The 27,948-nt window shown below is 39.6% G+C and overlaps 1 pseudogene; it reads left to right on the top strand.

The window, feature by feature from the left end:
• Nucleotides 1-24,260: 24,260 nt before the first annotated feature.
• LOC139015810 (ferritin light chain pseudogene) lies at nucleotides 24,261-24,933 on the top strand (annotated as a pseudogene).
• The last annotated feature ends 3,015 nt before the right edge of the window (nucleotides 24,934-27,948 follow it).

The raw sequence follows: 27,948 nt of genomic DNA on the forward strand, positions 1-27,948 counted from the left end.
ATAGGTACTTAAAGTCTATTTTGTTTCACCAGAAATGGTTTTGTACTAATTTTTGCACACGTTCTAGCTTGACTCCATTCAAATTGGAAGGCTCTCGTGTTCAAATTTTCAATTGGAACTAAGGAGATAGGCAGAAGACACAAAACAGGTCTGTCATCATTTATTATAAATAAATCTTATATAATAAATTAAATATAAAATACATAAATTATATATAATTTACATAACATTTATTTATTTTAGACTTGAGATCAAGGATCATTAAATTTATGTAGTTTAATATATTTATACTAGAGGCCCAGTGCATGAAATTTGTGTATGGGTAGGATCCCTAGACCTAGCCAGCAATCAGGACTGATCTGTGGGGTGAATAGCAGGGCGATCGGGGGGGCCCCCCACTGGCACCCACCTTGGCTGGCCTGGTGCTGCCCACTCACTGGTCCCACTCCCCACCGCCACCTTCTTCTGCAGGGCAACTGGCGGGGTGATTGTGGGGCCCCCACTGGCACCTGCCTTGACTGGCCTGGGGCCTGCGGGCTGGGAACAGCTCCTGCATTGAGCATCTGCCCCCTGGTGGTCAGTGTGTGTCATAGTGACAGGTTGTTCTGTAAGTCATTCCACCATTTGGTAGATTTGCATATTAGACTTTTATTATATAGGGTAATGTATATTTTACATATATATAAAATTTATATATTTATTTATAGCATTATTTATATCATTTCATATAGTATATATTTATTGTACATATATTATATTAATTATATTATATTATATTTTTACATTAAATTTGTATATTATAGTTTGCCAACACCTGACAAATTAAAATAAATTTATGAGACCAGTTGAACACTAACCAGTTAAAAGAATAGGGATAGGACAACAAGAGTAATTCCTGCTATCAGGAAAGAAGAACAATGGGAGGCACAGGGCAATTACTGGCCACAGACATTTTGCAATACCATTGAGCAAGATGCTCTTCCTTTTCTGGAGGGGGCACTGTTCCATGTGTACACCCTTGCTTCTGTTCCTGTAAGTAGATTCTCAGTCTGTCGTGTTCTCCAACCTTTAGCTCTATCTTCTGGGAGTTCCTACATTTTCCATTATTATCCTTGGGCATATCTGAATATGATCTCCTTGGGGCTAACCCACCTCTCAGCCTGCTTCCTTCTGTGCTAAATTGTCTATTGTTGACTTAGCACCTGGACTCTTCTTTAAGGCTGGAAACTAATTTCTCGGAGTCCCCTTCTGTGTATGGCATAGGAGAAAGCTGGCCAGTTAGATGAACGTCTATGACAGGGGTGGGCAACCTTTTTGTGAGTGCGTGCCAAAACCAGCAAAATCTCTGACTCAAAATTCTTCTGCGTGCCAACCCTAATTTTTTGAGAACATGTTATGCCTACTTGATATCTCTTAAGGTATACGTATGTGAAGAACCTTGAAGAAATAATAAAATTCATTCGAGCGACAAAAACACAGTATGTGATGATGAAAAATACATTTATTTTTTAATGTATACATGTACACTGATATCCGACAAAAAACTTTATGACTCCGTTTGATATTATCAGTGGGACTTTTGCTGCTGCGTCACTGATGACAGAGATTTTACATCAGATTTATATTTCATGACCTTCAGAGATATGCACGAGCTACTACTTTCATCTGTCAGGCTACTCCTATTATGAGATTTAACAAAATTCATCACTGAGAACAAAGATTCACAAGTGTATGTGGACGAAACCAAAACACTGGTCGGATCTAGGAAGGCAGGGAGAGTTAAGGCAGAGGCATAGAAATTGCTCTTCCCCTCTCTCGTCAATCCATGTCTATGGTCTTTAAGATAACTTGTTATGTAAAATTATTTATTTATCTAAGATGCACCTACACTGAATTTATCTGAAAAATAAAAAGTTGATATTAAGAAAAAAATTGTAAATGGAAGATTATAAGAGAAGGTTTCGCATGCCAGCAAAAGTTACTGGCGTGCCATATTTGGCACTCGTGCCAGGGGTTGCCCACCCCTGGTCTATGAGATTTGGAAAGCAGAAGAGAGCAGAGGACTACTCGTGGAAGGTTTTTATGCTCAGACATGAGAGATGTTTGGTGGGCCTCCTAGGTTCTACTCTTGCTCCAGCTCATCTTGATTGCTAGTTATACTGGCCAATAGCTGCCTCAAGTCCACCAATCCTGAATATAGGCCCACAGAGGCTGGCACAGAACTCTCCCTCAGCTCCTCCTCTGCAGGTCCTCCAGTCTCTCTGGCAGTGAGATGCACAGGCTTCTTGTATTTCCTGGAAGTCCTAATTTGTTCTTCTATTCCAGTGCTTCAGGATACACTCATTAGTGACTATTTCTCTGATCCCTCAAGTCCTACTTCCAAGCTCCAACCACATTTAGGTAAATTCAAATTACTATATTAAATCTCTTACTCCTTGTAATACTTATAGAGGTTCTGGTTTCCTGAATTAATCTCAACTGATACACTGTCCATAGCAAGTTGAGGGCTACGAGTCATGTATGTCTCAAATGGTCATTCTTTTTTAGTCCAGAATGAGTGAAATTTTGGAGTACAACTCTCTAAAAACTGAGATGGCTTATTCTTATCTAGTTGATTTCATTTAGTTCCTTATACCAATGCCCACACCAACATTTATTTTTGATGCCTGCTTCTTTCTCTGAAGTTAATTGTGGACACTTTAAGCCTATCAGATTTTCATGGGGGAGCCACACCTTTAGTCCATTCTTCCTCTGCTATTAGTCCAACTGCAAGGACTTTTGTTTGCTCTCTAAATTGATTCAGAAGTTTTAAAATGAGTTTTATGGTCATATCCTTGATTTTATCCTTCCCATGGAGTTTCCTTTGAAAAAAATATAGATTTTTTTTTATTGATTTCAGAGAGGAAGAGGGAAGAGAAGGAGAGAGGGAGAGATAGAAACATCAATGATGAGACAGAATCATTGATCGGCTGCCTCCTGCATTACTCTCCCCCCTCCCCTCGGGGCAGAAATCAAACTGCAACCTCGGGGTTCATAGGTCAACTTTCAACCACTGAGCCATACGGGTCAGGCTTAAGTTTCCTTTTTAATTGGTCTTTTTCACCCAAAGCTCTCTCTTTTGGCTCAATTTTTTCCCAGTTGGAGAAACAGTTGCATCTTTCAACACTACAAGTCCCAAAATGTCTGTACTCTATTTCCTATTACTCTTGCTTTTATGCTATTATTTTCTGAGTTCATGTCTTTCTTGTAGTAACTTACACCAGGTGTCAAATACAACCAATAGCAACCAAGGCATTGTACTAACATTATATCTTCACTTAAAGGCACAAGCTCATTTGGTACATCATCTTTGTTCCAGGTTATTTCAGTTTGCCACTACATAACAAGGGTCAATCTCTCACTGCAAACAAGATTCCTTGCTCTCCATACCCAGCAGTGAAGCTAATACCACGTATTTTGGGTGTTGTTCTGGTAGCACCTCATTTCACTTTGGGATCAATAAGAAACTTACTTCTAGAGCAATAACGTTAGGCTATACTGTGTTGTTCTTATGCTATTTAAGCAATTGTTTAAAATGAGAAGGATTTTTTTTCTCACTCTCAATACAGGTTTATCAAAGGTCAGCCAACATCTATTCTACAACATCTTATGACTAAAACTGAGGAAGCAGTATTGATGGGAGATGTGGGCAGTCTCACCATAGAGAGAAAACAGCACAATAGAACCACACACAATGGCACCCAAATCTCCACCGTGGCAGTGAGTTTATCAACACAGGGACATATCACTTTTCCTGCCAGAAGGTATTTGTCAAATTATATAGTCAAGCCTGAAGTCAATAGGGCGGGGCTGTGTAATTCAACCACAGGGTGGGCACTGTTGGTCACATAGCTATGTCTGATATTTCAAGAGGTGAAAGGTGTAATCCTCCCCAATGTAGTGGAAGACAATAGTTTGACACATAATACAAACTGTTTCATCACTTCTCACAAGCAACATGGTCAGTTAGTTTTATGCCTGTGTTCCAGCTATGGTGTGTTGTAACCTGTCTATTGGATTCTAAACTCAATGATGCCAGATACTACCTGGTGTCAAAAAAAAACTCATACTCATAATTAAACTTGAATTAATGAAAAAATATTATTCATTTAAGAAATTTCATTGTAAATAATTTTTGCTTGGTAATTAATAAAAAATGTTAATATTAAAATTTTTCTTTCTAAAAAATATTTGTCTGCAGAGTATAGCAAGACATCTGGATTTTCACAAATTTCCTAGAAGCTATTTGGAAAAAAATTTTTACTACAAATTATATGCTTGCCTGAAATGTGGATTTAAAAATGGGACATTTGCCCTGGCTGGTGTGGCTCAGTTAGGTGGGCTTCGTCCCATGCACTGAAAGGTTGCTGGTTCGATTCCTGTCAGGGCATGTGCCTGGGTTGAGGGCTCAATCCAGGTAGAGGACCATACAGAAGGCAACTGATTGAAGTTTTGGTTTCACATCAATTTTTTTTTCTCTCTCTCTCCTCTCTTCCTCTCCTTCTCAAAAATAAAAATTAAAATAAAAAAAAGAAGTGGAATATTTGTTATGATTTTCTTTATCCTCCCAGCTTATATTGCACAACTCTACACATTCTTAGCTATTTTACCATTATTTGTGGGTTTGCCCTTTACTGTTGAGTCAGATAGTAGACATCTTTTAGTAGGAAACATTATTTCATGGTAGACTGCAAGCTGAAGTGTATTCATTTTTCATCTTCCAAACATTTGTTTGGCACTTATTATTTATCATTTTGCAAAAGGTGACACATTATTTTGCAATGGGCTTTTAATTATTACAGTTTTTGTAAGATTACTCCTTTTACCAAGCAACAAATTTTAAAATAGCCAGGACATGCCATGAAAATAGCCTAGGTGCAATTTCCAAGGCCAATGTACTGTGATAGAATAGGAAGAATTGTACCTTTGAGTGAGGTGGATAGAATAACTGATTTAAAATCTTCCCTTGCACTAGTAAAAGAATCTATTAATTCCTTTACCGTGGCCTTGTTTTAGACAGAATGTGCTCCTTGCCTTCTCGACTTTGGCTCTATGACTTGCTTTAACCAATGGGAAGTTAGCTAAGATGGTAGAAGCAGAGGGTTGAAATGTGCTTGCAAGGCTGGGCTTGCTCCCTGTGTGTCTGCATCAGCAGGAAGGACATGCTGCACAGGGCTGTTCCACCAGCGTGGTGGGTGGTCCCATGGGCTCATGGCCAGACGCCTGAGCCAGAGCTCCCCAGCCCTCCTGCAGGCACATGAACCCGAAATATATACTATGATAGTTATATTTGTAAAAATAGGAAGATAAGACATTTTATGTAATATTTTTAAGTTGATTTATAACATTTAAATATTTAGACATATGTATATAGGTCTCCTTTTTTTAAAATCTTGCCCTGGACTTTGCAAAGGTAAAAAGCTGGTCTTCAGTAAGTCAGATAATAATCCATCACTTCAGTGATGCCACTTCTATTTGTAGTCTGATTCATATACCTTCTCTGCACGCACCTGTGTGTGTATGTGTGTGTGTATGTGTGTGTGTGTGTGTGTGTGTGTGTGTGTGTAAGAATATGTGGGGCCGCCTAAAGTATGGGACCTAAGGAGAGGCCTGGACTCCCTGAGGGAGGAGATGGTGAAATAGTAAGGTCATCACAACGTTAGTGACACTTTGAAGAAATTGGGTGGTGGGCCTTTTAGTTGTGGCTTTGTGGGATTTTATCATGTTAGGGGTAATTGACCAGAAGCATCGCATATATCATTACATTTGAAAAAGTATGGCAAGTACAATAGATTAAATGTTTGTGTTTCCCCACACGCCCCAAGACCAAATTCATATGCTGAAAGCGAATCCCCAATATAATGGCATTAGGGGGCGGGGGCGCTTTGGGCGGTGACTAAATCACAAGGTTGGAGCCTTCATGACTGAGCTAGTGATCTTATAAAAGAGGCCCTAGACAGCCCTTTGCCCCTTCTGCCGTGTGAGGACACAGAGAGCAGAAGACCATCCGTGAACCAGGAAGTGAGTTCTCACCAGACACGGAATCTTTTGGCTCCTGGACTTCCAGCCTCCAGAATTAAGAGAATTAGAAGCCTGTTGTTTATAAGCCACCCAGCCTGTGGTATTTCGTTACCGCAGCCTAATGGACTCAGGTCTAAGGGATCCCCTTTCCTTTCCTCACCTAGAAGCCACCTCTTCCTCTGAGGTGCCTCGCGGCGTGCTGCTCTTTGCCCTTTGTGGCTTGTGTTATCCTTCAAGGCTGTGACGGATGTAGATTTAAATTTAAATCTAATTACTGAGTAAACATGCAGAAACCCAGAAGACCTAACAAAACAGTTTGTTCTAGACCTTGAAGTCCTAGGGATTGTTTTTAGTTCATTCGTCAGGGGGTGGGGGCTGGGAGGTGGGGGGTAAGAAGCGGGCGGGGGGCGCGTTAACAGCAAAACAAAAAAACCCCAAACATTTTCTCCTCTGAAAAAGATTTCCCCAGAATTCAGGCAGTGCAGATTTTGTCTCTTGGCCTAGACAGATTCTTCATACTTAATTCTGGTTCTTCCTTTGATTGTTTTGATGGAGATGTAACTCACTGGATTTTAAGCATTGCATAGTTTTCCAAATAAGTTTATAATGTTAAGGACATGCCCAGAACAACCCGGACGGGGAGGGGGGGCAGATAGCGGCAACACTTTCACATTGCAAGATAATGACATATATATATAACCCTGCTTAATCAAATTCCCAGCTAATCATAAATTTCAAGGTCATTTGAACAAATGAATTGCTTTTGCATACTGAAACTCTGATTTAAATTCTCAAGCCTTCATAATTTTAAAATCAATAAACATTTATTATTGTTCCCATTTGTACCTCTGAATAAATCACTGTGTAATTTTACCTCTTAATTCTCAAAGGTGTAATATAAAAATATTGATTTTAATAGTTTCTTGTGCTAGTAAAAGGATATGTAATTTATACACACACAACCTTTTGGTATAATGCCTAAGGCAATGAGATTGTTGCTACAAATAAAGTGTGGAAACCTTTTATTTTAAAAATCTTTTATTGACGTATAAACAGTCATACGGAATTGTGCATGCAAATGGTAAATTTACAACTTGATGGATAGGCACAAGATAAACACACCTGTATAGTCAGTTTCCAGATTAAGAATTAATAAAGAGTACTAGCTCCTTAGAAACTTCCATTTTCCCCCTCCAGTCACTATTCCCTGAAAAAGATAACCCCAATCTGATTTCCAATACTATTGATTAATTTATCTTGGTATTGAACTTTGCATAAGTTGAATCCCACCATAGAAAAAACTTCTGCCTTAGCTGGTTTGGCTCAGTGGATAGAGCGTCAGCCTGTGGACTGAAGGGTCTTGGGTTCAATTCTGGTCAAGGGCACATGCCTGGGTTTTGGGCTCAATCCCCTGTAGAGGGCATGCAGGAGGCAGCCAATCATTGATTCTCTCATCATTGATGTTTCTATCTCTCTCCCTCTCCCTTCCTCTCTGAAATCAATAAAAATATATTAACAAAAAAGAAAGAAAAAATAACTTCTGTCCTGGCCAGGGAGCTCAGTTGGTTAGAGAGTTGTCCCAATTCACCAAGCTAAGGTTGTGGGTTCAATCCCCGGTCAGGGCACATACAGGATTCAACCAATGAATGTATAATTAAGTTGAACAACAAAATCGATGTTTTTCTCTCTCTCTCAAATCAATCAATAAAAATTTTTTAAAAATAAAAACTTTTGTGCCCACTTAAAAAAAATTCTCAACATTATGTTTATGCAATTCATCAACCTTTTTTGATTTAACAACAATTTGTTTATTGCTATATAATATGCATTTGTATGAATGTGCCACAATGACTTTATCTATTTCCCATTGATGCACATTTGTTTCTAGGTTTTAGCTATTATGAATAGGGGGTTATAAACAGTCTTGTACATGTCTTTTGATGAGCACGTGCATGCATGCATTGATAGCTGTGAATTGCTGCTGGGTCGAAGACTATGCCCATATTCAGCGTCAGCTGATACCACCAAACTGCTTTCTGTAGTGATTGCATCAGTTTATACCCCTAGTAGCATTCTTGTTCACTTCCTCAACTACTTTGTCAACACTTGATTTTCCATCTTTGTAAACTTAACCATTCTGGTGGATATGTTGTGGTATCTTATTATGGTTTTAATATGCATCATTTCTCTGATGACTAATGATGCTGTGCATATTTTCGTAACTTTATCTGCCATCTGGATATCCCTTTTTGGGCAGTACCTGGTAGAGTCTTTTGCCCATTTTTCTATTAGGATGTTTGTCCTTTTATTTTTTAATTGAATTGTAGGTGTACACTTTGTTTATGAAGTCCACATATAATCTAGAGAGTCACATTCAGTATCTGAACATACAGTCACGCAGGATGACACATTAATGTGTCATTTGGTCAAAATAGAATTGTCTCGTAACAAAGAGAAATTGTACTAAAATGAAATTTGATTGTATATGCCATTTTATGTAATCATATTTTTGAGCATTTGAGAGACGCTTTGCAAGTATATTTTTAGCAATTTACATCTTTTCCAATTTGTTTTGTATTTTTTCTGACTTTTTTCTATGTTGCTCTCAGCCAATAATTGTACCTCTGACATATCAAATATAAATATTAGTGAAAAATCTAAAAATAAACATTTAATGGATGGAAAATTTCAAAATATTAGTGAATTATTACTGGATATTTATTTAAATACTTTTGAGAAAGACTGTTAATTGTTTCCTAATATTATTTCTCCCTTTATTTAATGACTAGAGGCCCAATGCACAAAATTTGTGCAAGAGTAGGCCTTCCTTCTGGCTGCTGGCACTGGCTTCCCTCTGGCACCTGGGACCGGGGCTTCCCTCGCAGCCCCAGCTTTGTCTGGAAGGTTGTCTGGTCTAATTAGCATATTACACTATTATTATTATAGATTATTATTATAGGTAGGAATTCTTATTTTTACCTTGGGAAAACATAAATTATCCTCCCATCTCATGTTGCCATTTGCTAAATTCTAACCAACGGGTATAATAAGACTATAGTTATAATATCTTAGAAATGTTATTAAAGGGTATAGGCATATTGTTCTTCCCACTTTCTTCCTCCTGATAAATGGAATTCATGACTAGTATCTGGAGCTTGAACAGCCTTCTTAGGCCACAGGCTTTCTGTCCTCATGAAGCTTCCAATCTAACAATTATTTTTTGACAAAAATTATCTGATACGAAGGAAAGCTATGTTTTCTCAAGAAACCCAAGATAGGGATATTTTTGGAGGGCCATCATGTGTTTATTTAAAACAAATTGTAATAAATTAAAAATTAAAACAACATAAATTGATATTACATAAAATGGGAAATTTCTCCATCATTGCCACCCTCATACCATAGTCCTGCTACAAAGAAGTAAATATAGTTGACAGTTTGATAGATATATAGTTCCATATGTCACTTATAATAATTAACAATATGTCACACATATTATCTTATGCTAGTCCACTTAGATTTTCCTCATTCTTTTTAACAATCACTCAGTATTTCCTATTTCTATGTATTATTATTTATTTAACCATTGGTGGACATTTAAAAACTTTTCAAAGTTTTCCTCTATTACATGTAATCCTATCTAATAAAAGACAAAAAGGGTAATTGACTGTACCTTTGCTAAGCTTCCCATTGACTAATCAGGGCGATATGCAAATTAACTTCAAAGAAAGATGGCGGTTAACCGCCAACAAAGATGGGGGTTAATTTGCATACGTAGGTGCCAAGCAATGGAGCGAAGCCGGCTGTCCCCAGGCAGGAGCAGCGAGCGAAGGCCGGTGTGGCCAGTGAAGAGCAAAGAGGGAAGCCAGGGCCCGCACGTGGCGAGCAGCGAGGAGCTAAGCCCCTTGCACACCGCGCCGGCCCCTCCCGGCGAAGAGCGAAGGCCTGGGTTCTGGGTGCCGGAGGAAAACTGGTGCCAGCAGCCAGGGGAAGGGGCCCCCGAGGGGCCTCAGACTGCAAGAGGGCACAGGCCAGGCTGAGGGACCCACCTGAGTGCACAAATTTTTGTGCACCGGGCCTCTAGTCTACTATACACATCTATGTACATCTCATTATTGGTTTATGTTACTTATATTAACAAGCTAATATATGGGAAAATAAATTTATGGGTCAAAAGTATGCACATTAAAAATTTGTTGGACACTGCCAAATCCCATCTTTCAAAGGTTGCACCAATTTAGAGTCCAACAATAGTGGATTTTATTAATCTTCTTTTTAAGCCCTTGACAAAATAGTAGGTTTTATTAAATTTTTTATTGTTTTCATTAATCCTACCTTAGCATATTTTTTCCATTGATTTTTAGAGAGAATGAAAGCAAGCAGCTGAGAGAGAAACATCCTGCAAGCGCCCCAACCAGGGCCAGGAATCAAGCCTGCAACATACATGCCCTTGACTGGAATCAAACCGAAGGCCCTTCAGTCTGTGCAAAACTGGCTAGGTCAGGTTTTATCAATCTTTATTTTATACCAATCAGCTGGGAAAGACATGGTACCTTTGCCTGAACTTTAGTGTTATATGTTGGCCATTGAATTTGTGTGCCTTTCTTCCTTTGTTCCTTCCTAACATCAACTATAAATATTAAAATAGTATTGAATGCAGTGAAGCAGGCATTGTTCTAGTGACAAGAACACTGTGATGATGCCTGGTGTGAGTGGCTCAGTTGGTTGAGCATTGTCCCATGCACCAAAAGGTTGCCGGTTCAATTCCAGATTAGGGCACATATCTGGGTTGAGGGTTTGATCCCCAATCGGGGAGCACATGGAAGGCAACCGAGCAACTGATCGATGTTACTCTCTCACATCTCTCTCTCTCTTTCCCTCCCTTTAAAGATGTCCTCAAGTAAAAATTAAAAAAAAAAAAAAAAGAACACCAATAAAAAAAAGAGGCAGAATTCTGCCTTCACAGAGCATACACACTATGTAAACAAGGAAATAAAATAGTTCCTAGGAGTGGTATGTGCTCAGAAGAAACTCATAGAGCAGTATAGGGGCTAGGAGCATAGGGGAGCTTGGGGCCCAGGAACTCAGTTTCAGAGAAAGTGGGCAGAAAAGTCCTTTCTGGGAGGGAATACCAAGAGAATAACAAGCAGAGATTGAAAGAGGGAAGAAATGCCCCTATGAAAAGTTGGGCAAAGACAGTTCATGTAGAAATGTCCTGAAGGGTCCACCTTGGCTCTCCTGAGGAATGGTTGGAAGGTTAGAGATGTTGGAGAATACCCAACGAGAGGAAGAATAATAGGAGATGAGGTCAGAGAGGTGATTAGTATCTGAAATTACCCCCTCCCAAATTTTTTACATTCTTAGAATAATCTACTAAAGGCCCAGTGCACGAAATCCATGCACAGTGTGGTTCCTAGGCCTGGCCGGTAATCGAAGCACGAGCATCTGGTGTGGAAGGGCAGGTCCCAGCAGACCTCTGGGCCCTGGGCAGCACCTGGGTCTTTGGGCCCCTGCACACCCGCCTCCACCTGAGTCATTGCCATCTGCTGGTTGCCATCTACAGGGCAATTGGGCCCTGCTCATACCTGCCTTAGTCTGGCACTGCCCACTCACCTGCTCCACCATCCTGATGCAGTCCCGCTCTTGTGGGGGATCATTGGGGCCAGCAGTGCCTCCACTGCCACCCACTGCAGCACTGCATCGCTGACTCCTGCCATGTTCCTCATTGCCCCCTGGTGATCAGCACACGTCATAGCAAACTCCTGGTTGAACTCCTGATCGAGGGGACAATTTGCATATTAGGCTTTTATTATATAGAATATGAAAAAGACTAAATTTTGAAATCAACGTATTCTCTCTATTTTCCTTAAACCTGTGTGCCAGTCTCAAATCACTCTTTGCCTTACTTACCTCACTTATTCTCCTAGAGTCTCAGAAACAATTTTCTCTACCTTTATACAGAATATGATATTATTTGCTCTAAATACAAAATTTATCTTAACCCAAACATGAAAGAAAATTTGCTTCTAATCCCACAGTTGCTTACACCAAACTGACTGATAGAACTGGAAAGGTCCTCTATGGCGGTTTACACCTATTGTGACTTCTTTCCTACACAATCGCTTGCTCTTAAAATTAGTCTCATTGCTTTAAATTTACATGTAATAAAAGTGACACACTTTGCTCTCCACCAAAATAGCACCACATTGGGAATTAGAAGATGGGCATTCCAGCTTATTTTTACTCTTTGCCACACTGTATCTCTTAATCTTCCTGGAACTAAGTTCCAATAATTCTCTAAAAGAAGATGTCAAAAATGATTTTGAAAGGATTAAATTATCATTATCACTATCATTCCCAGCACCAACTATACTATTTGGCACATGGTAGATAATATTTTAATGAGAGAATGAATTCAACAACACTGGTTCTCTAGGCAGCAGTTAAATGCCCCATTAGACACCTACTGAGTGATCATGACATTTTCTTCCCTATAATGTTTGATGGATGAACGAAGGATCAAAATGGTGTGGTTAACTCAGCAAACATTCATTAAGTCCTCCTATGTGCCAAGCTCTATGCTAGGTACTGGAATGCCAGGAAGGAGTAGAAAGAATCTTTGCTCACAGGTATTTATATTTATGTTGATCTACATAAGGAAACAAAAGATCTACTTGTTGATAGGTTTTCTTATATTTCATATATTCTGTGAAATGTTAGGACTATTAAAAACCATTAGAATTATTTGACTTTGAGGGCAGATAAACTGAATAAACAACCCTATCATGAACTGGGTTTAGTTTTAAGTATTTTTCTTCTTAATTCAGCAAAGCCAGATTTGCAATAAATGAAGATCAGTGAGCCCTACTAAATCAGTGGGTGGCAAATAGGCTCTTTATTGGAATTATCTGGGGAGACTTTAAACATCACCAATTCCTGCCCCCCCCCCCCGAGAGAAATTCTGATTTAATTGGTCTGATATGGGCCTGAGTGTGTTTTTTAAAAACTCTCCAAGTGATCCTAATATGTGGGTAGGCTTTCATAATTATGAACTATATGTATAATATATAATTTTGTTTTGATAAAACATATGTTTTAAGGATTTCATTGTATTAATTCTATGCATTTTAGGGGCAACAAATTTCACATGTACATTTAAAATTGTTTTATAAATAAACAGGATTGAATTTCTATTTGGTCTTTAATAACCAGCAGTCAACAGTACTGCTGGTTAAGGGAAAAGAGATGGGGGAAGCAAGAGAGGGAAAAGGGGGGACAAATGGTGATGGAAGGAGACTTGACTTGGGGTGGTGAACATACAAACAATGTATAGATGATGCATTCTAGAACGCTAGCCCTTAAACATATATACTTTTAGTAACCAATGTCACCTCCAATAAATTCAAATAATAACAACAAAAAGCACACAGTGCTGCTGGTTACACATGTGAGTTTTGTTCCCTAAGCAGTGCAGCTTGGTTACCAAAAGCCCTTTGGCCAGGAGGTCTCTGAACATGGGCAGTGCTTAAACTGGAGAACTCTTGGATTGCAGCCCCTGTGCCTACGCCATTTAGAACCTATGCCCCCCTCATACCGAGAAATACTATTTGTTCAGAGGAGTCTCCAGGAAAACGATCACTGATGGTCTTCCATGAACCCTTGACATTTAATGCAACATTTTCTTTCTTTTTTTTTTTTTTTTTAAATATATTTTATTGATTTTTTACAGAGAGGAAGGGAGAGAGATAGAGAGTTAGAAACATCGATGAGAGAGAAACATCGATCAGCTGCCTCCTGCATACCCCCCACCGGGGATGTGCCCGCAACCCAGGCACATGCCCCTGACCGGAATCAAACCCGGGACCCTTGAGTCCGCAGGCCGACGCTCCATCCACTGAGCCAAACCGGTTCTGGTTGCAACATTTTCTATGTGCTATTTTGTGGGTGTTTGGGGAAGGGATGGTCTCTAATTTGAATCATATATTCACAGGGAACTGTGAACTCTTCTAGGAATGCTAAATGAATACTGCCCAGTAGTATGAAAACACATGGAACATCTTATGTTCAGGGAAGAAAGTGGTGGGTGCTTGGGGGAAAAGTGCTTGATGTCTCTAAAAACCAGTCTGATAAGAGTTAATAGGGTGGTTCTTGGCACTCCAGAAGAAATTTCAGAGTGCTTTCTCCTTCTTCCCACCACGTTTCTAAGAATGACTCCATGGTAGGGGAAGGTGAATGTGAAAGTTTCAATATATTCACGTATCTTTCTTTTCTGGAAGTGAGTCATTACAGTTTCTTCCTACTGCACTTTCTCTTCCTTCAGAATTTATTCACTTCCAGCATTTTGAACCTTTGTCATGTACTTATTAGTGTTTGATATTTCAATTATGTATATTTGTTTCTTTGCTTATTATCTATTTTGCTCAGTAGATAAGCACCATTGAGCCAAGACATGCTCTTATTTCCATTATTCAATTTTTCACTGATGCTGCTTAGGACGGTGCCTGGCATGTATTAGATGCTCATGAAATGTTTGCTGAATGAGCCATGAATCAATGGAAGGTGTCATCAGCCACTGTCTACTTCCTCTCTTGACTCTGGGAAAATTATTGCAATGTCCATTCACTGTGCCCATTCACGGATCTTTCCAGGCCAGACGATACTAATAGAAGGGGTATTTCAGACCATGGATAAGGAGATAAATATATACAGCAGCACAACTTGCATGTAGTGATGGTTGATTCCAAGCCATTCAAAGGTCTGGCATGCCTCCTAAATGATTGCTTGATTAACTGAATGACAGAGAACACTTGACTTCACTCCCTGCAGTTTATGTACAAAGACTGGCGGGAAGTACAGAGAGGTTCAGAAAAAAAAGCAACAACACATTGAAGTGGGAGTCTAGATATTTGGGATCTAGATTTGGCTCTGCTGCTGTGAGACCTAAGAGTAATCAGTTTCAGGAAGTGGGTGGAACCAGCTGATATATAAGGTTCTTTCAATATTTAATTTTTTGTGATTCTAGGAATGTTTGATTTCAAACAAGGTAGGATATAGTAAATACTAGGGATTTATATACAGGATTCACATCTCTTACAAATCTTCATAGCAGTAGCAAATAACAAAGGAATTTGCTTTCTGTGTTTGGGCTCATTTATAAGCAGTATAGGAGAGTCTTTTACGATTTAGTGATCAACACACCCAGCCCTTTTGATAAACTGAGTTCGTGTTTTTTTATGATTCCTTAAGTATGTTTAACCTTCTCTGGGACATTGTGAAAATTACTCCTTTTGTCTTAATGGAATCCAATTCATGCTCCTTACCATGGTTGGGCTAGGTGTCCTTTTTGCCCTTTTATAGGCTCCATGCCACCGTGAACTTACCTGCGTTCTAATGCAAACCCTAGCATTTTTCATGCCATACAGTTTCTGTATCACAGAAAGACCATGAGTTCCTAAGGGTAGGCATAATTAGTAAGTATTTAGTCCATAGTGGGTGTTCTTTCAATGTTGGTTAAATCAATGAATAAATGAATGGAACTTGCTATGGCTACAGCTAAATAAGTAAACAAATCAAATTTCCCCTAGCTTATAGGAATTGAAATAAGATTAACACTTTTACAGTTGGGATCATTTTTTATTTTTAAAAACTCACTCCCCAAGAAAATCAAAACTTGACACCGAGGTTCAAATGGCCGCTGAAGCATGTGGTGCAATTTGATACTTCCATGAAAAAGCACAAAATTACAGCATCAGGTAAAAATCTCACTAAATGTTAGAGCTAGCGGAATGTTGAATATCACAGTCATTTTGTTGGTAAGCCCAGTAATTAAAGTAAGTTGCCCATTTTCTGATAGAGAATCCACAAATCTGAGAGACTGTAACCAAATTTCCTAATTTCCAGCTAGTTTTTTTTTTTTTTAACCCTACTGCACTGTACAATTTCAATCTCTGGTACTTGGACTAAGAACAAAATTGAACATTTTTGTTGCTTTCACTGTTTCCTTAGTCTTTCCAGCCTGGCCACATTTCAGGAACTTAATACTTGCCATTTTGGAGAGACTTGTTGCTCTAGGCTTCTCCCATCATCTTTTTCTCTCTTTGCAAAGTCTTCTGAATGGGCTTGCAATTCAGGAAATTGATGGGAGGTGTGAAAGGAGAGGAAAGGCAGCAGATGGAGTGGAGGGAGGAGGGAAGTGGGCATCTGGAAATGGCCTGGGGGCAGCTACAACCTGGTGGCATAAGCCCACAGATGCACTGCTTGACTCTGAAGAAGTTTATACACATAGTCTCATGAATATTCTCATACTAGTAGCCCAGTGCACAAAATTTGTGCACTCGAGGGGGGGGGGGGCGTCCCTCAGTTATTAAACATTTTACAGCACAACACTGACCACATTAGTGGAGGTGGTGGTCTTGTCAGAATGTGTGATATTATGCAGATGAAAATCTATTTAAACAGATTTGATGTAGATATTTTCAAAGATGGAAGAATTGTCCCTGTCAACTATATTAGTTGATTCATATCTTCAGTAATTGTCATCATTGCAAAGTTTTCAGTTCCCATATGGATTGCTGGATATAATAGGTCAGGCACTGTCCCTGTCCTTTGTAGCCTTTGTTACCTTAAGGACTCTAGTTTTCCATTTATATGTTTAAGTACCAACCTTACCGGCTTAAAAATGTAAGCTTTTAACACTGCTCTCTCTGTTCCGTATCCTTCCGACAAAAAGTGGAGTTGGGTTGCAGCACAGGAGAGAAATTCAGAAGGGGAATATTGAAGTAATGACTACAGTAGGAGAAGAGGGAACCTGTTTCCCTGGCCACAGGCGTTGGCGCCCTGGACCACAGGGCTGGTAGCTTCTCCGGGTGGCTGCAGCCTGGGACCTCTGGCCAGTAGCTTGTCCATATCCTGGGCTGTAGCCAGCCCCAGGCACTGGCGCCAGGACCAAAGGTGGATGGCTTCTTCTTCTGGGGGCTTCTTCTTCTTCTGTGCTTCAAGGGAGGGTAGTCAGTTAAGTGTCAAGCAGAAATAGGCATCACCAATTGCAGAAGCCAGGTGTGGGCCAGGGAAGCCCCAGCCCGGGAAGCTGGCTGAGGCTGCTTCCCTGCCCACACACCTGGCTTCTGTGATCGCCCCTGCACTGGGCTTCTGCGGTCACCCATCCCAGAAGCCTGGTGCGGGGCAGGGAAGCCATGGCTGGGTGCGGGGCTGGGAAGCCATGGCCAGGGATGCTGGTGGCGGACGCTTCCCTGACCCGCACCCAGCTTCTGTGGTCAGGGATTGCAGAAGCTGGGTTTGGGGTGGGAAGCTCCCGGAACTGCCAGCTTCGCCCGTGCCCAGATCCCATCACTGGCTCCACCCCTACTTCCCAGGGTGGCAAAGGCGCCGGATTCTCCGATCATGGCTGGGGGGCAGGGCAAAGGCGGCCCTGGGGCCGCCTTTGCCCTGCCCCCCGACTCTTAGCTCCCCCCTGGGTTTCCCATCACTGTCAGTGGCAGGGGGCTTCTTCCTGCTTTCCCTTTCGCCTCCCTGCATTGTGCCTATATATGCAAATTAACTGCCATCTTTGTTGGCAGTTAATTTGCATATCACCCTGATTAGCCAATGAAAAGGGTAGCGGTCATATGCTAATTACCATGTTTCTCTTTTATTAGTGTAGATGACAATAATACAGTACAGTTGCAGAGCACTTTGCAATTCATTCATGAGAAAAGTAATACAGGGCGAGAGGCAGCCTGGATTGAAGTATTGGAATTACTAGTGTAATCATTTACTGTAAATGATTAACCAAACTGTGAGTTTTTGACAGGTTATTTAACCTCTCTAAACTTCAGTTTCCTGATCTATAAAATGGGGTGTATTGGTTTGCTAGGGTTACCATAACAAAGTACCACAAACTGGGTAGCTTAAATAGCAGCAATTTTTTTTCTCACATTCTGGAAGCTAGAAGTCCAAGGTGAAGGTGTCAGCAGGGTTGGTTTCTTCTGAGGCCTCTCTTTAGCTTGCAAATGGTTGTCTTTCCCCTCTGTCTACACATGACCTTTCCTCTGTGTGTGCTCATGTCTGCGTCCAAATTCCCTCTTCTTATCAAGACATTAGTCACATAAGATTAGGAACCACTCTTAAGACTTCATTACCACTTTAAAGACCTTGTAACCTTGTTAATATGGTTACATTGTGAGATACTGAAGGTTAGAACTTCAAAGAATAAATTTGGGAGGGACACAGTTCAGCCCATAACATGAGGTCTATGCTATAACCCTTTTTGGGGTTGTCTTGAAGATCCAGTGAGTTTTCATATGCGAAGTACTTTTCAAACTATACTTTGCTCTATAAATGAAGAGCCTGCCATTTGGCAATATAAATGTTTAAGCCCTTATTTTTAGAACCCGCAAGCTGGATGGCTCTGGTGCTTGCAAACGCCTAGTTTCCTGGATTTGTTACACGGTGGTGATGTTTAAATACCTATATTGACACACTTCTATATATTATATCTTTTTTCCTCTTTCAGTATTTTATGCACCTTCTTTCTCACCTCATCTCCCACCAATCAAGTATTTCCCCTGGTGTGGGTTGCATAAAGCAGATGGAGTAGGTCTGGCTAGACATGGACGGGTCCTGGAGGGAGGAATCTCCGTACACTTTGCAACCTTAGGCACAGAGAGAGAGAGAGTGAGTGCACACAGGGCATAGGCAGACAGGGCCTAACAACCCACAGACATTTCTGGTCCTCAGCACGGCATGGAAACAGCAGCAGAGAGCATTCACAAGACCTGCAGGGAGAAGGGGACAAGCATGAGGGATGCTACTGTGGAAATCTGTAACTCTGACAAGGATCTGACAGCTAGGAACCAGATACAATAGAAGATATCTCTATGGACAATGGACATCTAGGACGTTATCACAGCTGGAAATGGCTGGGCCCTCCCAGCATGGTACTTCAGGGACGGGTTATTTACAGAAGGAGTGATTACCAAGGTGTGGGCAGTGTAGAGTGCAGGAACCTGGGCCCAGTAGCAGCAGACCTGCTAACACTGCTAGGTCCAATGGACTGAAAAGATGGCATGATTGTAGAAACCAGAAGGAAAAAAATATAATCAAATAGAGAAGGATGATTCTATCTGGAAGCCAGAGGGAAGAGAACCCTGTTAATGAGTTCCATTCAGTTCAGACTCCAGGGCAAAGAAGAGGATGGTGAGGGGTTGAGAATTTATCAGGCAGGGAATATATTTAGGAGCCATACTCCAATTTCTTGGCACTATACAAGCCACTAAACCTTTGGCACAATCCTGGGGGAAAGAGAGGAGTGTGAGCACAAATTGGTTAATATGGAGCTTCCACCACATAGCAGAATGGAGACTCGAAATAGAAAATAAGCTGAATTATAGAAAAAGACATATGTTATACTTCCTGCAAAACATATGTTTTAGACTGAGAATTGTATCCACCTCACTCAATAATCTTTAAGTCCAATGTTATATATACCCTATACAGGTGTACCTACACATACATACACATGGGATACATGAACTTTTCTACAATCAAAATGACATTTACATAGGAATACACAATAGAGGTAAAATGCTGGCAAAGAGAAAGGAATACAGAGATGAGTAAGAAATCAGTAGGAGTGCATTAAATCAGAAATGTCAAGCAAGGCATGAGGAACTGGAATTTGAAATGGCAGGAGCCACTAGTATTTTGAGTCGAAGACTTCTTGACTGACACCACGCTGTTCCAGGGAATAGCAGCGAAGCTCTTCATCCCTGTTCAGAGGCCAGGAGAGGCAGCAGCAAGTAGCCACCCAAGGAGAAGATAAGGAGAGGACCTGGGTCCCGGTGAGCCACCGAGAAAAGCCTGATTTTCTAATTTCCTGTTCTCCCTTTCAGTGTACCTACAGTTGGCTATGCCTTTATTCTTCACAGAAGTGCCCTCATTGAACCCATTTGGATTAAATTTATAATAGACACCAGTTCCATGAGTGTCTATTATAAATTTTACAATTATTTTCTATAGCTCATTTAAAATGCTGACACTCGACCCCAATTCTTCACAACACAGAAAATGAAATCTAAAAATCCAGTCACATTTATTTGACAGATTATTCAGTCACTTCATCTTGGAAACTGTCATAGGATGATTTACTATTTTTTTCCTTCTTCTTCCTTGCATGAGGCTCTGAGGGCTTTAAGCCATGGTTATTGGCAGCAGTAGTAAAGAGGGAATGTCCATGGTTAGTATTATACCATGTATGTTCACAATCTACTTGCATCCTTTAAGTGATAGCTAGTGTTATCTGTTCCTTATGTTGTCCTCATTGACCTTGGTGATCTGTGAGAAGTAGTCACATCCTCATCTAACCTTCTGAAGGACAGTTCACACCCTTTGTTGCAGGGTTCCCATGCCCCAAACCTGAGATTTTTTTCCCCCTCCTCATCCTTTCAACTTCACATGCACATTTATTGAAAAGTATAAAATGTCCAAATTGGAGTATATGGTACATGCAATCTGCTAATATTAAGCTAATATTACTCCAGGAAAGGAAAGGTCAGAGAGAGAGGAGAGAGAGAGAGAGAGAGAGAGAGAGAGAGAGAGAGATTTTCTTTCTAAATCTAGGATTATTTTTCAACAAACATGATTTTTTGATTCAGAGAAATATAGGTTCAAATCCTATTTTGGCACCTTATAGATTGTTCAGTATTGGGTAATTTATTTAAGATTTCTGAATGCATTTACATAATATCAAAATCAGGAAATGGAAGTCTAGCTCATGGGATTTTTGAAGGTCTTAAAGAATCTAGAACATTATAAATGCTTCACAACTGTTACCTATATTTCATCTCATTTTTTCATCATGCAGGTTTATTGTGGGCAAAATCAGAGGAAAGAATTAACCATGAATTAAAATGTAGAAAAGTGTTTTTCAGTTATTCTCCTTCTTTCTGGTCTTGAAAATCTCCCAAGCCCCAGAAGGTGGGGGAGATCATTTGGACGAGGGTTGTTGCAGGGATCTTCAATTTCAGCTCCTCTTCCAAAAGCGGATCAGGTACAGTGGGCAATATCTTTGATTCATATTGGTGTCTTGTAAAATTAAACTTTATTGTGTGTAAAATTTTTTAAAATACATTTTTATTGACTTCAGAGAGGAAGGGAGAGGGAGAGAGAGATAGAAACATCGATGATGAATGAGAATCACTGATCGGCTGCCTCCTACATGCCCTACACTGGGGATGAAGGCCGCAACCCGACCATGTGCCTTTACCAGGTATTGAACTGTGATCTCCTTGTTCATAGATCAGCATTCAACCACTGAGCCATGCTGGCTGAGTTTATATGTAAAGTTTTTTTTTAAAATATATTTTATTGATTTTTTTACAGAGAGGAAAGGAGAGGGATAGAGAGTTAGAAACATTGATGAGAGAGAAACACCATCAGCTGCCTCCTGCACACCCCCTACTGGGGATGTGCCCGCAACCAAGGTACATGCCCTTGACCGGAATCCAACCTGAGACCTTTCAGTCCGCAGGCTGATGCTCTATCCACTGAGCCAAACAGGTCAGGGCTATATGTAAAATTTTAAATATGGTTTTTAAAAAAATTGATTTTAGAGGGAAGAAGGAAGAGGGAGAGAGAGAAACACCAACCAGCTGCATCCTGTATGCCCTGGGCCTGTGCCCTGACCTGGAATTCAACTGGCAACTTTTCAGTGCATAAATGATGTTCAACCAACTGAGTCATACCAGCCAGGGCTATGTGTGAAGTTTTATATATCATAAAGGAGACATTGTAGATTAATAAGAAAGAGAAGCATTTTAAAAATAAATCTTATTTGGACACTGGTTTAACTACTTTGAGAAAAATTCAACTTTGAATCTCATTTAACAGCATAAACCAAAATATGTTTTATCAGCATAAAACAGGTAACTGTACAATATCAAATTTAATTTGACCTAGTAGGAATAAAAAAAAGTGATTATTTTCCAATTTCTAGATAAGGAAGGAATAATTCATAAAGTAAAAGAATAGTTCTCCCATAGAAAAATAAAAAAAATCTCAATATCAGGAGTATTATGAACATGTTTAAACATGGAGAAACTGACAAGATATTTTACTACACATATGATAAATTATTAATATCATTAATATTTAAAAACAGTTACATAAGTTGATATGACTCCAATATGTTAATGAACAAAAGACATGAACAGATAATTTATTTAAAAGGTACAAATGATTAATACATTCTTAAAATGTACAATGTTACTAAATGCTCAAAAAGATTAAAGTTAAAATGAGAGAAAATATTCACCTATTAAATTAAAAAATATGAGAACACCCAACGTTGCTGAGAATCACTCTTCATATAAAACTGGTGAGAGTTTATTTTAAATTGGTATGCCACTTTGTAGAAAACTTGACAATATGAATGAAAATCCTTATAAATGCTTACATTATTTAACCAAGAAATCCAATCTCTGGGCATATATGATATCAAAATATTTTAAAATTTAGGAACAGCCTCATTAATAATAGCTTTAATTCATTGATTGCCCACCATGTTATGGGCTTTACTTACATTATATAATTCACTTCTCACCAAAACTGCTAAGTAGCTGAGCCAGGATTTGAACTTACATTTCCTTCAAACTCTGCTTGGACTCATCATTACTATTTTATTCTATCCAGAGATTATTTCATGATATGATAGTGAACATTTAGAAGTACTTCAAAATCTACTAATAATGTAACAATAAAATAAACTATGCTTGACCCATTCCATACAACAAAATAGAGATGATATGAAAAGTGATTATTTTTTATGAAAATAGTGTAAAGCAAACTTGAATATTTCTATAATTTTAACTATTTAAGGAAGATAGATTTAAGGAAGGAATACAAGTTATTAGTAGTTGCCTTGCATAAGTGAGACTGTACTGATTATTTTTTTTTTGTCTCTATACTTTTCTTGGTATTTTCAAATTTTTGCAATCAGATTAAATTACCTTATGTTCATGAAAAAATTAAATTTGAATTGAAAAGTGTGTGGAGGCATTTATATATTCAGGGCATAATGGAGAATGTATTGTCTTAATTAGGTTAAATTCTTAGTGACATACCCTGTTTACTAAACAATAAAGCTTTAAAGTTTGACAAATCCAATGCAAACAGGCAATAGTTTGGAGGGTTGGATTATTATTAAAATGTGCAATTAGACAAAATCTGTTAGTGTCATGTTAATAAACAAGAATAGTTGTACCAACATTGTAGAAAACAGTGTATTTAGCTCTTGAAAATACAAATAAGGGACTGAGAACCAGCTTTTAAATCTAAGAGTTAAGTTTGCAACACAATCAGAAAATAGTTTGTCTTAGTAATGACTTGTCTTGTGAATGTGTGTATATAAATGACTAGGAAATTAAATATCTCAACAAAGTGAGAGTTTCTTTCTTAAACTTACATGGCAAAACAAGGACAACTAATTTTTAGTTGCTAGGATTAAAACCCAGTCTACCAGATTTTTGTCAGAGACATTTCTGTGGGAAAAGTGCCATCTTTTTTGAGCCCTGTCTAGCTTTGGAAAATTAGCTTTACTATGAAGCACGTAGAACAAAAGCAGTGACTTTATTTTTATTTTCATTTTCATAGTCACAATGTCCTTAATTCTATAATTAACGTTGTAGTGATTCGATTATGACCAGTTTGTGGGATTATTAACCACTCTAGATTTCTTCACACCTCATTAACTAGCAAACTAGGCTCTGAATGTGGATAAAAATCAGTTTCTCATGGACTGCTGCTCAGTATTGCGGAATCTTTTTAGTTTTATGATGCCATTTCCATTAGAGAGTGAGTAGATTTTATATTTTTTCCCTTTTTAACACATGTCAGGATCACATTAAAGTAATTATGACTTGATCACCTAGCTTCCAATGATTTCTTTCCTAAGAAGCAGCAGCACCTATTCAGGTTTCAAACTGCGGCAGGTTAAAAATTATTTTTGGCAGTGACCTCGGTGCCTAGATCTGTCTCTTGCTTCAACAGTGTTTGGATGGAATGGACCCAGGGACGCCCCTTCTTCCAGGCTCCGACCACTCTCCGACCTCTTTTCCAGTCACCACCTTGGGGACCACCTCATCCATGCTCAGCCTGAGACCAGCCGACACCATTTTTTATACCTTAACTCCTATTGCTGAACAACCATGAGCTCCCAAATTTGTCAGAATTATTCCACCAAGGCGGAGGCTGCTGTTGACCACCGGGTCAGGTAGATCTGTGGGCCTCCCACACCTACCTCTCTCTGGGCTTCTATTTGGACCTTGACAAATGTGGCTCTGGAGGGCGTGGGCCACTTCTTCCAAGAGTTGGTGGAGAAGGAGAGAAGGCACTGATCATCTCTTAAAGATGCAAAATCAATGCGGTGGCTACGTTTTCTTCCTGGACATGCTGAAACCTTCTCAGGATGAGTGGGGTAAAACTCAGGTCATCATGGAAGCCACCAGGGCCTTTAAGAGGAATCTGAACCAGGCCCTTTGGAATCTGCATGCCCTGGGTCCTACCTGCACAGACCCTCAGCTCTGTGACTCCCTGGAGATTCACTTATTGGATGAGGAGGTGAAACTCATCAAGAAAATGGGCTACACCGGACTCACCTCTGCAGGCTGGCTGGCCCCCAGGCTGGGCTGGGCCAATATCTCTTCGAAGGGCTCACCCTCCAGCATGACTAGGAGCCTTTGGAGCCCAGAGGCCTTTGAGGGGCCCCTCTGCATACCTCTGGTGTCTGGCTTTTGCCTGAGCCTCTCCCTGAAACCACTAGCCATTCTTTTAACCACCCTGGATCTCTCTTCCATGCATTGGGCCAAATGGAAACAATAAAGCTTTTTGTAGCAAAAAAAAAACAACAAAAAACACCACAAAACACAAACAAAACAAAATAAACAAAAAAACCCACAAAACAAAACCCCCAAAAAACGTTTTTTCTTAACTCAATTTCCTAAGCAGGTTGAACTAGTTTAGCTAAAAGGGCCCTGCTTAGTTTGCTTGGTATTTTGCTAACAAGAGTGTGTCAGAAAAAAAATTAGTTGAAATTTTAAAGTTAGTAGTTGTAGCTTGGTTATTATTATTGAGGAATAATAAACATTGAATTTGATTCACAAGTTGGGAAGATTATGATTAGGGAAACAGTCCAGGTTCAGCCCATTTGAGAGTGTACTTGCTCTCAGGTGACTTGTAAATGTTGATGGTTTGAGTGAGGATTCCATTAGCATTGTCAAAAACCTGGAAGGGATGAACGTGGAAGGGAAAGTATTCCATCTTACATGACATTCAAGTTAAATAGCTATTTAGACAAAGAAGAGGAAGGTCATCATTTAGAACACCATTTTCTCAACAGTACAATCTTCACTGATTTTTTCTTACTTAAATGTAAATGATGCTTTTTTCCTGTGGATTACCAAGTCATTTTTCTTTCCCCAGTATTCTAGTGAATTATCTTTTCCTTTCTGTTTATAGAAACTTTTCACATTATATAGCTTTTTTTTGGCTTGTTTTGAATACTTTCTCTTTGTTACTGTATGTAACCTATTTGTGGATCTCTTATATTGGTTTATTCTCCTCTACCTCCTGTAGAACCAACTCAACTTTGAGGGATAGAGATGAGGAGATAAATTAAATTTTAAATTTTTTTGAGAGAGATAAAATTGGAGCTCAGAAAAGTTAAATGATTTAATTAAGCCAATAGCCCTGTTCTTAAAATTTCTCCTCTGGATCATTAGGTATAATGCTATAAGGCAGGTAGAAACACACATACATGCACACACACAAAAATGATTTAGTGGTCAAATCAGTTTAGGAAAGGCTGCATACTATGTAAGCTCTTGGTGATGAACAACACATATTACATACCAAAGACAGAAACATTTGTGCAGTAGAGCAATTCATTTAATCAAGTCATCTTATTTTAATGTAGTTTCTTTTTTATGTTCTTATACGTTTTGTTTATTTAAGGATTTTTTTTCTTTTTTGAGTTAAGCACTTGATACACATAGTTTTAAATTTTTAAAAATGTTTTTCAATAAATGCCTTTTAGGTTATAATTTTCTTCTTAAAACTTCCTGGCTTTCAGCTCGGAGGAGGCTTCGGTGCAACTTTCTTTGGTTGTCCAGAATCCAGGTTTATCCCACAGCAGCCGCCTCTACCATGGCTCCCAAGTTCAGTCCTAAGAAGATCAAAGTCGTATACCTGAGGTGCACTGGTAGGGCAGTGGGTGCCCCCTCTGCCCTGGCCCCCAAGATCACCGCCCCGGGCTTGTCTCCAAAAAGGTTGGTGATGACTTCTCCAAAGGAAGGGTCTGAGGATTAAATGGAACCAACCATTCAGAACAGACAGGCCCAGATTGAGTTTAGTACCTTCTCCCTCTGCCTTGAACATCCAAGCCTTCAAAGAACCTCCAAGAAACAGAAAGAAGCAAAACCAAAACAAAACAAAACAAAACAAAACAAAACAAAACAAAAAACAAACCCTCCCAAAAAACATTAAGCACAGTGGAAATACCACTTTTAATGGGATTGTCAAATTGACCAACAGATGCAGCACTGATCTTTAGTGAGAGAACTCTCTGGAAGCATTAACTAGATCCTGGGGACTGTGCAGTCTATGGGCTGCAATGTTGATGGCTGCCACCCTCCTGACATCATAGGTGACAGCGATAGTGGTGCAGTGGAATACCGGGCTAGCTAGAAACTACAAAGGAAAATGTTTCAATTAAAAATTATATGACAGACAAACAAACAAACAAACAAAGAGTTTCCTGAATCATAACCCACAAGCTGTAAAATGATGCAATTCATTGCCATGTGGTTCTAAATATTTTGATTTTTGCATTGGTATTTTATATTTAACCCACAAATTGCTGAAGATATTTTAAGAAGTATCTTATTACTCCATGTATTCCCAGAAGGCCGCAGCTAATTCACCTGAGACATAACATGGCATGACATGTAGTAGGTACCACATAAAAACTAGTTTAAGTGAACTGAATTTTTTTGAAATCAGTCAGACTATGATGAAATGAAACTAAAAATATATCTCTTGAGTTTTTGAGTCAGGTTTATTGAAGTATGGTTACATATGAACCTGACAAGTCTATATAGACAGTTAACCACTGTGACAATTAAGACAGAAGATTTAGGTCCCCACTCAGTTCCTTTGTGCCTTTTTGTAGTCATTCTCCTCCTCCTATCTCCAGGCAACCCTTAAACTCTCTTTTGTCGTTATAGTCTTGCCTCTGCAGACTGCCATATGAGCAGAAGCATAGAGTATGTTACCTTTTGTGTCTGTCTTCTTTGACCTCATGATTGGAGATTCCTCCACGTAGGATGTAACAGTGATTCATTCCTCTTTTATTGGTGAGTATTGTTCCACTGAACAACTCTAACAGTGTTATCCATCCACCAGCTGATGGACATTTAGGTTGTTTGCATTTAGGTTCTTTTGAGCATTTATGAATGAGGCTGCCAGAAACCTTTGCATACAGGCTTTCTGAGGACATAAGCTTTCATTTCTCTTGGGAAAATACCTGGGAGTGAAATTGTTGGCTTTTCTGATGATTGTATGTTGGCAATGGAATTAGAGGAGGTGGAGGAGAGGATAGGTTCTTGGAGGCCCTGGTGCAGGAGAGATTTTCCTGGCACTTCCCAGCAGTGGCAACACACATCTAGTGGCATTCATATGGGCTCCAGGGGCTGTCCCAGTACTTTGTCCTGGTCCTCTCCGGGGTAGATTTTCTTCTTTGACATTCTCCCATCAGCAGAGGGCCTTTTCCTCTGCCTGGGAGTGGCAGGGTTTTCTCTGCCCCTCTCATAGCGGCGTAAAGCTTTGGATATTTATGAG

The sequence above is a fragment of the Myotis yumanensis genome, unplaced genomic scaffold (assembly GCF_028538775.1).
Source record: "Myotis yumanensis isolate MYYU_CA2020_CCGP unplaced genomic scaffold, mMyoYum1.0.hap1 SCAF_8, whole genome shotgun sequence".
NCBI lineage: Eukaryota > Metazoa > Chordata > Mammalia > Chiroptera > Vespertilionidae > Myotis > Myotis yumanensis.